A 13622-nucleotide genomic window follows, 5' to 3' on the forward strand; every position below is an offset into this window, starting at 1 on the left:
GTGGTCACCAAGTACAAAAAAATGTATAGCAAAACTTGAAAGAATATAAAGAGCAATTACAAAATTGGCACCAACACTCTCGGAACTATCATATGAAGAGAGACTAGCAAAACTTGAGCTACAAGCATTAGAGCTAAGAAGAGAGAGAGGAGACTTGATAACTATTTATAGAATCATGAAAGGCATAGGAACCATTGATAGAGAGGATCTAATAAAATGGGATAATAGAGATACAAGAGGACACGGAAAGAAAATCAAGGAAGACAGTTACAGGAGAGACTTAAAAAAGATCAGCTTTCTCCACAAGGAAATAGACGTTTGGAACAAGTTAGATGAGAATGTGGTGTGTGCAAAAACGATACACGAATTCAAAAACAGTCTGGATAAAACGAGATATAAAGACGGGACCCCACGAACAAAGCTCCCCTTCCCGTAAAATACAACTCAGTAAATACAACTAGGTAAATACACACACGCACACACACACACACACACACACACACACACACACACACACACACACACACACACACACACACACACACACACACACACACACACACACACACACACACACACACACACACACACACACACACACACACACAAACACACACACACGCACACACACACACACACACGCACACACACACACACGCACACACACACGCACGAACACACACACACACACACACACACACACACACACACACACACACGCACACACACACACACACACACACACACACACACACACACACACACACACACACACACACACACACACACACACACACACACACACACACACACACACACACACACACACACACACACACACACACACACACCTTTCAGTTCTCCCTTGGAGCTTATTCATACTAATGTTTTCCTGTAAACACTGTCTGATCCCAGTTTAGTGCACAAATACTTGTGGAGATTTTTTCTTCAAGAGTTTGTTTAAATGGAAAAAGGGTCCGTTTTGTTTTGCTTGTTTCATCTAGTTGTTGGCAAGGTGCGTTTATATATATATATATATATATATATATATATATATATATATATATATATATATATATATATATATATATATATACATATATATATATATATATATATATATATATATATATATATATATATATATATGTATATATATTTTACTTGGGCATTTTGTGTGTTTTTTATTGTCTTTCTTTGTATATCTATGGTTTAGATTTATTCATTTATCTGTTTGTTTATTCATTTAGTAAAGAAATCCTCTTATTTCTTTAACTAGTACTTATTAATTTAATCTTGTTTCTTTTCAGATATCACCAAGTAATCTGGATAGGAGCGTCGTGATTATGATAACCAACCGCCCTACATTGCTTTACAAGTGAGACTTGACCTCTTTCCCAAACTAATTACGCTCCAGTAGTTATGTAAACATGTTAGGTTTCTAAAACGGAGACCTTAAACTCATTAACTAAATTATTTACTTCTTAATCCAGAGAAGATTATTCAGCTGTTTTAGAGATTCACAACTTTGGAGACGGGGTAGGGCTTGGGAAGTGCGGGTTTTAGGGTTTCGGGAAGGGGGGTTTTAGGGTTAGGGGAAGGGGAATTTTTATGGTTGGGGGAGGTGGATTTTAGGGTTTGAAGAAAGAGGGATCTTAGGGTTTTGGGAAGTGGGTTTCAGTATTTGGAAATTTTAGGTTTGAGGATTTTTTTTTTAGGTTTTAGGTAAGGGGGTTTTAGGGTTTTGGGAAGAGAATTTTTGGGTTTGAAGAAGGAAGATTATAGGGTTGAGGAAAGCGGTTATTTTTAGTTTTTGGGGAAGGGGGTACTTTAGGGTTTGGAGAAGAGGGAATTCTAAGGTTTTGAGAAGGGTGTAGACTTGTTGGTTGTCTACATTGGGTTTAGAGGCGTTGAGACAAATGAAGTTGGGGTTTGTTCTCTTTAATCTCTTCGTGACTAGATTTGTCTACATCTCAAAGCAGTACACGAGGAAAACACAGGCGGTTGCCAATGGTACAATTTTACATACAAATTAAAATGGTGGCTGTTGCCAAATTGTAATGTTATGTACAATTTATTCTCTACTATGTACTGCTTAATTTACTTCTACAATGTACAATACACGAACTGAGTATGAACACTCAGTAGTCATACATTGTTTTATATCATACAAGCAATGGTGCACATAGTAAAAATTATATCGATCGTATAACGACTTACAATTGGCAATGGAGAACGCAGGTGCCCTTTTGCGCTCAGCCAAATGACCACAGGTGAGGTCTGACACAATAGGGGGTCCCGCGGGAGTTTCTAGAGAGGTTAATCTGACGTGTGATAGCTAAAATGCATGCGTGTGCACGTGTGCACGCTGGACATCTAAGAGATTGAACATTTCATTCAATTATCTTGCAATAAGGGGGATTTTAAGGTTTGGAGAATGGGGTTTTAGGGTTTGGAGAAGGAGCAGATTTTAGAGTTTTGTTAAAGGAGCTTTTTCATATATATTTTTCTTAACTTTTGAAAAAAAGAGGAATTTTAGGGTTTGAGCAAGGGAAATTTTAGGGTTTGGGGAAGGAATCTTAGGGTTTAGAAGAGGTGTGATTTTGGGGTTTAGGGAAGGAGGAATTTTAGGGTTTGGGGAAGTTTTTTTTTAAGATTTTGGGAAGGAGATTTTAGGTTTAGGGAAAAGAGATTTTGAGATCTGGGGAAGGATGATTTTAGGATTTACATTAAGGGGACTTTAGTGTTTGGTGGATGGATATTTTAGATTTTAGAGCATGGGACTTTAAGGGTTTAAGAAAGGGAAGATTTAGAGTTGGGGGAAAGGGGATTTTAGAGTTTGGGGAAAGGGTGTTTTAGAGTTTGGGAAAAGGGGATTTTAGGGTTTGGGAAAGGAGAATTTTAATCTTGGGAAGGGTGAATTTTAGAGTTTGGGAAAGGAAGATTTTAGGTTTTGGAGAAGAAAATTTTGGGGGGTTTGAAGAAGAGGGTTTTGAGGAAGGGGTGATTGATTGATTTGGAAAGGGGCTTTAGGGTTTAGGGAAGGAGGGTTTTAGGGTCTGAGAAAGGGGAATTTTAGGGCCTGGGGAAGGAGGATTTTAGAGTTTGGCGAAGGAAATTTTTAATGATTTGGGGGAAGGGGGGTTAGGGTTTAGGGAAGGGGGATTTTAGGGATAGGAAGGGGGATTTTAGGGTTTGAGGAAGGGGAGATCAGGGTTAGGTGGAAGGGAATTTTAAGGTTTGGAGAAGGGAGATCAGGGTAAAATTGATAGACAACTTTTATATCGAGTATTTTAGGCTACCTAAAGGACAATGACATATATCTATACTAGTACATACTCATAAAGAGATAATCTATAATCGGTTGAGCGTATAATGGGTACAACCATAGAAATCCTATGTAATGACGATATGTATATGTGTGTGTATGTGTGTATATATATATATGTGTGTGTGTGTGTGTGTGTGTGTTTAAAGTAATAATATAATGTGCAAATAGCATAACTACTGTGCACATACTTTAGTGTCAAGGTACAAATAGGGTGACAAAAAACGTAAGTCCAGTGATATATTCGCATTTTTGTTCATACACATTTCTTTTCACATTAAATTATTGACACTGGAAAAGATGCCTTCGGCAACAGAAGTAAAAATTTCTACGTCCATATATATTTAAAAAGAAATATGTAAAAAAAAAAGTTAGTGTAACGGGACGGCTGTAACGGTATCGTTACAGCATTTCCATCCAACGTTACTTGTAGATACAAAATGTAATGGGGTCGTCACATCATCACGAAAAAGGGTTCACTGCACAAACGCCTCTAAGTTTTTGTTCTTTATTGTCGTATCCAAAACAAACTTAGTTTACACACTATTACACAGTCTTATCACTAGGGCACGTCACTTAGAACCGACCGCTCCACGGGTGTGTGAGCTGGTTTTGATGCCCGGAAATGATGAGTAGAGGAAAATCTAGAGTTGCTCTGAATCGTGAACTTCTCTTATTGTTTTATTTATTTTGTTGTCCCACAAGGGTGGGGGTAACTGCATTGATTACTTATTGCTATCTACTATCATACATGTTAATTATATATCCAGGGGAGGATCGTTAGTATACGTAATATCGTATGTCAGTACTGGGTGGCTACTAGGTTGATCGCGTGTGTTCGTTCATGTGTTTGGTGGTCGAGGTGTTGTTGCGAAGCCAAAGGATTGACTCAGCGATTTCCACTGAGCCTCGTGATGTTTGACTCAGCGATTAATGCCTGTGCTGGACAGTGTGTTAAGGAGTGGGTTATATGACTGGGGTTATATTACTCGTCATGTATGTGAGCCGTATACATATCGCTCTCCCCCTGGGGTTAGGTGGCTCCCGGCACCTAGGTTACATGGTTTACAAAAGTATCTATATGGGTAATACATCGAGAAAAAAAAATTCAGAGACACAAAATCCTGTGGTTTTAAAAATGTGAAGATGGGGGGGTGTTGTTGAAGTGAATCTGAGGTCCCAAGGGGGATCATGAACTGTAATTAAGGGGTAGCGATGTTGTGTCTCAGAAGTGTAACGTTGTGTCTCACCAGATTACATGTTATATTAGATTTCACATGAAAGGTTACACTATATCTTTGATAACACTGTTTAAATAACTTTCTAAATGTTATGGTTTTTATGGTTTAACACTATCACTGTGGGGGGGAGTGTGTGTGTGTCATTGTCTAAATAATGTTCTATGGTCAGTTTGGTGTGTCACATCTCTTTCGAACTGTTATGGCGTTCATGTGTTTTAGTACCAACACTGTAGGGAATGTCATTTTCCAACCCAGTTCTATGGGTAGTGTGGTGTAACACATCGCACTTGTTGGTAATCACAATAGATATGTATATGGTTTCCCGTAAAGAATATTACAATATTCATGAACGTGGGTGAGACACAGCATAAACTTAATCTAGGTTTACAATAATTTGGGTATGGAGGTTGAAAGGTTTTGGAAGGTGTTACTTCATGCAAGAGAATTTGGTTAATACCACAAGTATAAAGAGAATGATTAAGAGGGAAAGGGCTGTGGAGGTATATGGCAGTACCTGTAGTGTAGGTCAAGTGAGTCCATGTCAAAGGTAGTCGATGTTTAAGGTGGGTAATTAATGATGTATTCAATTTTGGAGGATGAAGGTTATGTCTCAGTGGATGAGGATATGTTTATCTGACTTTCGCTAAGGTTATATTGGTCGGAAGGAAGTAGAGAAGTTTCAATAGATATGCGGAAAGGAGTTCTTATTGGAAATGGGCCATTTTAACCTCCACTGATAGAGACATGACGTCCTGCATCTTCAGGGGCGAGAGCTAGAGTGCATGTTTAATTGCGTCGACGCAGAGTCATGGGATGAGACTTGAGTTTTGATGATTGGTGCGTGTCTGTGGTAGGTGGGTTGTGGATGGGAGGTGAGATTGGGTCGAGGTTCAGTTTGACCTTTCTCAACTTCTCTCCATGTATGGTGAAAGTGGTGTGATCGGAAGGATCTGTTAGTAGGAAAACATTGTTAGGGAGTGAACTTGTGACTGTGAAGGGGCCTAGGAATTTGGGTTTGAGTTTGTTTGTCCTACTTGAGTCTTTTACCATGACTGAGTCGCCAAGTGCTATGTCAAGTGGAATTGACCGTTTGTGTTGTTTTGTCTTTGTCTTCTCCTGGGCTTCTTTCAGGTTTGCTCTAACTTGTTTGTAAAAGGTTTGCATACCTCTTTTGATGCAGTGTGCGAGGTTATCTAGGTTGTATAAGGGTGGGGGTGGTTGGTTGAATATTTGGTAGGGTAGGCGCATTGGGTTGCCGAAAATGATCTCATGTGGGGACATCTTTGTTGCGGAATTGACTGTGCTATTGATACTGGCTTGTACCTGTGGTAGCCAATCTTCCCAACTGTCCATGAGGTCGTTGACCAATGGTCTGAGAATCCCTAGGACCTTGCGATTTGTTCGCTCAGTCAGACCGTTTCCCTGGGGGTGGTATGCAGTGGCAAATGTTTGGTCAATGTTGTAGAGGTGTGCTATTTCGCGCATCACCTAATATTTAAACTCTGATCCATTGTCAGATAACATTGTGTGTGGTATGTTGTATCTACAAAAGATATTGTTGACTAGGGTTTTGGCTACAGTCTCTGCTGTTTTGTCTTGGAGCGGTATTAAGATTGTGTATTTAGAGAAATAATCAACTGCTGTGAGTACATAGTTGGAACCTTGATGGCTCGTTGGCATTTTCAGTAGGTCAATGCCAAGTGTTTCCCATGGCTCAGCAGGGAGTGGGATATCTTTTATGTTGATTTCCCTCGGGTTAGGGCCTCTGAATTGGTTGCAAGTTATACAAGAATCTATGTGTGTGGTTATATCTCTTTTCATGTTTGGCCAGTAGTATGTGTGCCTAGCAGTGTTTAGTGTCTTATCTCTGCCCGAGTGGCCTCCCATTGCACTGTCGTGCAATATGTGTAGGAGCTTGGGGACTAGGGCTCTGGGGATAACAGTAACCTCTCTTGTATTAATGGTTCTCCTTATGACTCCGTCGACCAGTTTGAGTTCCTCAATAGGGACAGGTGGTCGGGAGTGTAAGGGGGTTTGTGAAATGAGATGTTGTTTTATTGGGGACCATATTGGGTCACTGTCTGTTTCATTCTTAAGTTCCCGCATGGGAATGCATGTGATTTGGGTGACAGGGTTGATGTGGTTTTGTCTGCTCAAGGAATCTGCCACTACATTAGCTTTTCCAGCTAAGTGGGTTATCTTGTGATCAAAGTCTAGTAAGGTGGTTTTCCATCTAGCAATTCTTCCGTGGAGGTCTTTTGTGTTGAAAAGGTAAACTAGGGGTTGGTGGTCTGTAAAGATGTTTATATTGTACCCTAGAATGAGATGTTTAAAGTGTTTGAGTGCCCAAACGATAGCTAACCCTTCTTTGTGTGTTGTGGAGTAATTACTTTCAGCCTTGTTGAGGACTCTACTTGCGTAGACTATGGGGTGCTCTTTGCCATTGTCGTCCTTTTGTTGTAAGACTGCGCCTATTCCTACAGAGGAGGCGTCTGTGTAAAGAAGGAATTCCTTCTTCATGTCAGGGAAAACTAGTACAGGGGCTGTGGTGAGTGCGTGTTTGAGAGTGTCGAAACTTTGCTGTTCTGTTTCTGACCATTGAAATGGCTCGCCTTTCCTTGTGAATTTGGTCAGAGGGGAAGCAATATCAGCAAAGTTTCGGATAAAGTGTCTGTAGTATGATGCAAGACCTACGGAGCTTCTAGTTTGGGTTGTGTTTTTGGGTGTTGGGAATTTGTTTATAGCTTCTATCTTGTCTGTGTTGGTATGGATACCTCTGGCATCTACCTTATGTCCTAGGAAGGTGAGTTCCGTCTGTAGGAATTTACACTTTCCTAGTTGGACTTTCAAACCTGTGTTTTTGAGTCTTTTTAGGACAATCTCTATTGTGCCAGAAGGCTGACTTAAGGTCTATTGTGGAAAAAACAGAGTTCCCGTTGCCAATGCATTGTAGTACATCTTGCATGGCGGGGAGGGGGTGTGGGTCAGATTGAGTTAGGTTATTGATTTTCCTGAAGTCAACAACAGGGCGTAAAGTTCCGTCTTTCTTTGGGACTAGGAAGAGGGGACTGTTCCATGGGGAGTCTGAATGGGAAATGACGCCTTGGTGTATCATCTCTTGGACACTGTCATTGACTTGGGATTTCCTACTGTGAGGTATGCGGTAAGCGGGGGTGTATGAAGGGGGGGTGTTAGGGGGAATTTGGATGTGATGTTTGATAATATCACATTTGCCTAGTGGTTCACCTTCTAAAGCTATAGCTGATCTATTCCTTTGTAGGAGGGTTAACAGTTCACTATGGGTTTCTCCGGTAGCTGATGTCGTGATTTGGTCTGGGTGGATAGGGGGAAGGGGTTGTGTTGGTCTCACTTGGTTGATGTGTTGTGGCAGTGGTTCCTGGATAGGGGAATTATGGAGATGGACTGCGCAAATGTTTGTATTCTTCCTGATTTTACGGTGTTGCTCTGACATGTTTGTTAACATAGCTAGTGTATGTTTATTGTCTGATATTGTATCCCAGGAGGACTCAATGGCTATGTTGTTAATCCTGGACGTGTCTGAGTCGATTATGACGTCCTGATGTTCGATTGCACCGGGTATGTATAGTGGGACTGTTATTGAATGTCTAGGGGGTATGATGACTGTGTTAGACATCAGTGCCTTTGAGGTGACATAAGGGGGTGGTCGGAAGGAATAGCTGTTAGTGGGATTTGGAGTATTGAAGGAAGGTAGACATGAGAGATGTTGTGTGTCTGAGTCGGGTGTCTCAGGAACTGTTGACTCATTATTTACATCTCGGAAGGAGATTTTGTTAGTCTCAAAGTCTATCTTAGTTTTCCAAATCCTCAATGACTTTAATCCCATTATACCTTGTTGATGAAGACTCCATTCATCAGCTATGTGGAAAGGTGTGAAACTTACTTTGGAATCGTTCACTTCTATGCTCAGATCAACCATGTCGTGAAGTGAAATCGTGCTCCCTTCTATTAGGAGTCCTTCCATATTGGAAAATTGAATTTGGGGTGGGTCATTTAATGCTTCGTAGAGAGCTCTAGGGATGATGTTTAGGTTTGTTCCTGTATCAACCATCATGTCAACTTTAAGTTGATCTACACTCACTTCTAGGGTGAGGTAGTTGTGTTGTGTATGAGATATTCCTATGGTGGTTTGGTGCGTGAGGCTGGTACACGTTCCCCTAATCGGTGGTGTTGGGTTGAGCGTGTTGTGTGGGAGGGAGCTGTTTGTCGAGGGGTGTGTCGAGGGGTGGTGAATGGTTGGTTAGCTCTCTGATGAGGTTGTTGTTGTGTTTTCTGTAGGTAACACTCTTCGTTGGAGTGAGTTGTTGTTTGGTGTAGGTTGCAGTATTTGTTTGGATGTGTTGGTGTAGGTAGGAGTGGGTGTTTAAAGGGGGGTGGAACTTGTTTGTTTTGATTCTGAACTTGACACTGAGCATTCGTATGCGAGGTAGTAGCATGCACTGAGCAAGGGATGGGTGGTGTTGTACCTGCGGGTGTTGTTTTTGCTGTGTCCAACACTGGGCATCGGTGTGGGAAATGGTTCCATGAACTGAGCAAGGGATAGGGTGGCGTGGTGCCTGTGTTTGTATTTGTTGTTTTTGTATGCAGTCTTTTGTGTTGTGACTGGTTGATGAATGGTAGGAGCACCACTTAGAAGGTTGTCCTTGATTGGTGGGAGGGGGCTGCTGTGAGTGAAGGCTATTTAGTCTGGGGAGATGGTTGGGGGTGTCTAAAGATACATTGCAAGCATTCATGATATCTAAGATATAGGTATAAGCTAGAGGGTTTCTAGTGTCTAGTTCCCTTTTGGAGGCTTCCTTTAAACACTTTGGAGGGAGTTGGGAGAGATAGAAACCTATCTCAAAGAATGTTAGTAAGTTTTTTGTTGTCATTACATTTTGACCAAATTGGTCAGTGTGAGTCCAAGGAGAGTTATTCTCTAGGTCTTCTCTGACCTCTTTAATTCCGTTTGCTACGAAATCCATAATATTAGTAACGGAATGTGGTTGGACTCTAGTGTTATTGAGGAAAGTGATAAGGAAGGATATATTATTTTCTTGTTTGTTGTGAAAGACCTTAAGAAGGTGGCGTTTATATTCCTGATATGTGATTCCACATGCAACTAAGCTGTCTAGCATCCTTGCCTTTGAACGGTAAATGTCAGATGGGTCTATTTTCTGACGGCACAAATTTATTTGATCTGTCTCAGAGTATTTTGTGTTCTTTGAGAAGAACAGGTGACATGCTGTCAAGAAGTCTGTAATGGATAGTCCACTATCTTGGGAAAAGGTTGGGATTTCTGTGAGGGGGGTTATGGTTTGATAGTTGTTAATTATTGTTGGTTGAGGTTGTGGGTAAGGATAATATTGTGGGTTTGGAGGAAGGTTAGGTGGTGGTTGGTGGTATGGTGTGGAGTGGGTTTGACCAGATGGGGTATGGGGGGAAGGAAAGGGGAAGTTTTGGTACTGCTGCTGAATGGGAGGGGGGTTATTATGTGTTGGGATATGGGGGTTGGATGGATTATGGTTTATAGGAGGTTTTGTTTGCATATTTGGTTGGATGGGAGGAATGGGTGGTTGTGGTTGTGAGGGGTGAAAGGGGTCTACTTGAGGAGGCTGGTTGAAAGGTATGATATTAGGAGGAGTAATATGAGGAGTTGGTTGGGTGGGTTGTTGTGGTTGAGAGGGGTTGGAGGGGTCTACTTGAGGAGGTTGGTTGAAAAGAGGTAGGACATCGTTCTCATAAAGAGGGTCTATTGGGGTATCTGCATTAGGATTAGTTTTGTCAGGATTATTTAACTGTTCATTGGTTAACTGTTTAGAGGTATTGTCAACCTGTGGATATAGGTAAAAATGGTCTGGTTTGTCATTGCCAATTAAGTCTTCTGTGTGTATTTCCTCTTTGTCACTGGATATGTCATGTCGTTGTTTTTCTTCTCTAGATTTTGAGAAGACGCTATGCACCCTTTGTAAAACTTTGCTTCTGGTGCCAGTGGCCATGTTGCCAAGTCATGTATTAGTTAATAGTTAGTATGTATTAGTTAATAGTTAGGTTTGATTTATAATCTAAGAAAAAAAGAGCTGTTAAAATATGAATAATAGGTATATAGTAACTAAGGGTAATATGTTATGCTTAGATAAGGGAGGGGGGGATATGGGATGTCAACATTTATATATGGGTTATATATAAGAACATATAATTATAATTGGTAAAAAAATGTAAAAATATTGTAATAATAATAATAATGGTTAAATATAGTGCACGTTATAGTATAATAATCTTTGGTTAACAGTAGTAATTATGAAGGGTAAGTTACATTTATAAAAATGTCTAAGTTCTATGTAAAATATAAATGGAGTTTAGGCAAGAATTACTTAACTGTAAGAGTACATATAAATGTGATATTATGTAATAGTCAAATCTAGTAAGGTTATTGTATATCTATGAATATGAAATTGTATTAGGAATATGTGAAATTGGTATTTGATAAGTTGTAGTGGTTGAAAATTAGAATTTACATAATGTTTGAAGCATGTTATTTTCTTTCAGCCAAATAATGTTACGACTGTTTGGTGAGTGACATACAGTGTAAAGACAAATTATGTCACTGGAAAAAAAAATGCATATGAACATAATAGTATGTATGCAAAACAGTGGAATAGTGAAATCTAGAAAAAAATGACTCATATGGTGAATATAATTATATATATAGTATTTAACACTGTTAAATATTTTTTTAAAAATGGTATTCCTAATAGTCTTACTTGGAATATTATCTTTTAATTGGACACTGCACTCGTAAAATGTAGACAGGTTTGTAGTTATCGCCAGGTGGGGCTGTAACTTGGCGTAGACTTTTTTGTAGTTACGCGTTGAGAGAGGCGTGCGTCACCATAGTACGTCACGTAGTAATAGGGTACTGGGTGAGTGGTGTGTGTAGGTTTACCTCTAGATGAGGGGAGCGCCTCGTTGATATTCTCGTAAAAAAAGGAGACAGGTAGTATCAGGGATGGTTTGAATGGGTAATGTATGGTTATTATTACGGAATATATTGGTATTAAGTGTAAGGATTTTATGTTACTTTTATAATGTTGATTTTAGTAGTGGGAGATCGGCTGTGACGATTGCCCGTGATGTATAGTGTGAACCAAGTTCTTGTTCGTGGAGAGCGTTTCGTTCAGTGCGGTTATTGTTCGTACTTGAATGTAGTTGGAGAAAAATGGACGGGTTTGAAAGTTCACCGTAGAAGGTACACCGTAGTCTCTTCGGAGGAGATGGATTGCGGGGTTCACTGCCACCAGTGATGTAACGGGACGGCTGTAACGGTATCGTTACATCATTTCCATCCAACGTTACTTGTAGACACAAAATGTAACGGGGTCGTCACATCATCACGAAAAAGGGTTCACTGCACAAACGCCTCTAAGTTTTTGTTCTTTATTGTCGTATCCAAAACAAACTTAGTTTACACACTATTACATAGTCTTATCACTAGGGCACGTCACTTAGAACCGACCGCTCCACGGGTGTGTGAGCTGGTTTTGATGCCCGGAAATGATGAGTAGAGGAAAATCTAGAGTTGCTCTGAATCGTAAACTTCTCTTATTGTTTTATTTATTTTGTTGTCCCACAAGGGTGGGGGTAACTGCATTGATTACTTATTGCTATCTACTATCATACATGTTAATTATATATCCAGGGGAGCATCGTTAGTATACGTAATATCGTATGTCAGTACTGGGTGGCTACTAGGTTGATCGCGTGTGTTCGTTCATGTGTTTGGTGGTCGAAGTGTTGTTGCGAAGCCAAATGATTGACTCAGCGATTTCCACTGAGCCTCGTGATGTTTGACTCAGCGATTAATGCCTGTGCTGGACAGTGTGTTAAGGAGTGGGTTATATGACTGGGGTTATATTACTCGTCATGTATGTGAGCCGTATACAGTTAGTTCACTTTTTATTGTCACACTGTACGCATTATTCTTAATTCTTGACCAAAGGATTACAAAGGCGGAGCATGCCGACAGGAGACCTTTTGGTCCATATCTAGGTCGGATGCGAAAAAATCATAATAATAAAATAATAAATAAAAACTATAATAATGTAAATAACAAATAAAATACATAAATAAATGCATAATTATAGTTAAATAATAAACAAACAGGTAAATAGTAAATAATAATAAGATGATATAACTAATAATAAATGAAAATCAGACAGACAAATGATAACAAAACAAAAACAAATAATATATAATATATTATAATAATTACAGCATCTTGCTTAGGTGTTTATCTAAATGATTCTTAAAGCTTCGAACTGAACTACATTGCACTACCTGTGCAGGAACTTTATTCCATTCATTAACTACACGGTTGGCAAAGTTGTTTCTACCTACTTCCAAATTGAATCTATTTCCGGACAGTTTGAGACCATTGTTTCTGGTCACTTTTGATGTTGTCAGTTCCCTTAAAAATCTTAAAGACCTGTATCAAGTCACTTTTGAGTCTACGCTTTTTAGGGAAAACAGATTCATATGTTTTAGTCGATTTTCGTATGATTTCTTTTTGATATTTGGAATCAGTTTTGTGGCTCGCCGTTGTACTTTTTCCAGTCTGTCAATGTCTTTAATGAGATTCGGTGACCATACGGAAACAGCATATTCCAAATGTGGACGAACGATTTATATAGCTTGTTAATGAGTGATGGACTTTTGAAATCAAAAGATCGCGCAATCAGTCCTAGAATCTTATTTGCTTTCTCAGAGGCTGAAATACACTGCTTGGATGATTTGAGGTCGTTACTGATAATTACGCCGAGATCTTTTTTACTATCCACTTTTGTTAACGAATTTCCAAATAACTTTAAATCGTACTTACTGTTATTTTTACCTATGTGCATTACCTTGCATTTACTTGTGTTAAATTTCATTAGCCACTTTTCAGACCATTGCTGTAACTGATCTAAATCTTCTTGAATATCTAATTGGTTTGAGTGATCATTTGCCACTCCGCACAGTTTTGTGTCATCAGCAAA

The sequence above is a fragment of the Oratosquilla oratoria genome, chromosome 15, assembly GCF_046742065.1.
Source record: "Oratosquilla oratoria isolate Oo_2021 chromosome 15, ASM4674206v1, whole genome shotgun sequence".
NCBI classification, from domain to species: domain Eukaryota; kingdom Metazoa; phylum Arthropoda; class Malacostraca; order Stomatopoda; family Squillidae; genus Oratosquilla; species Oratosquilla oratoria.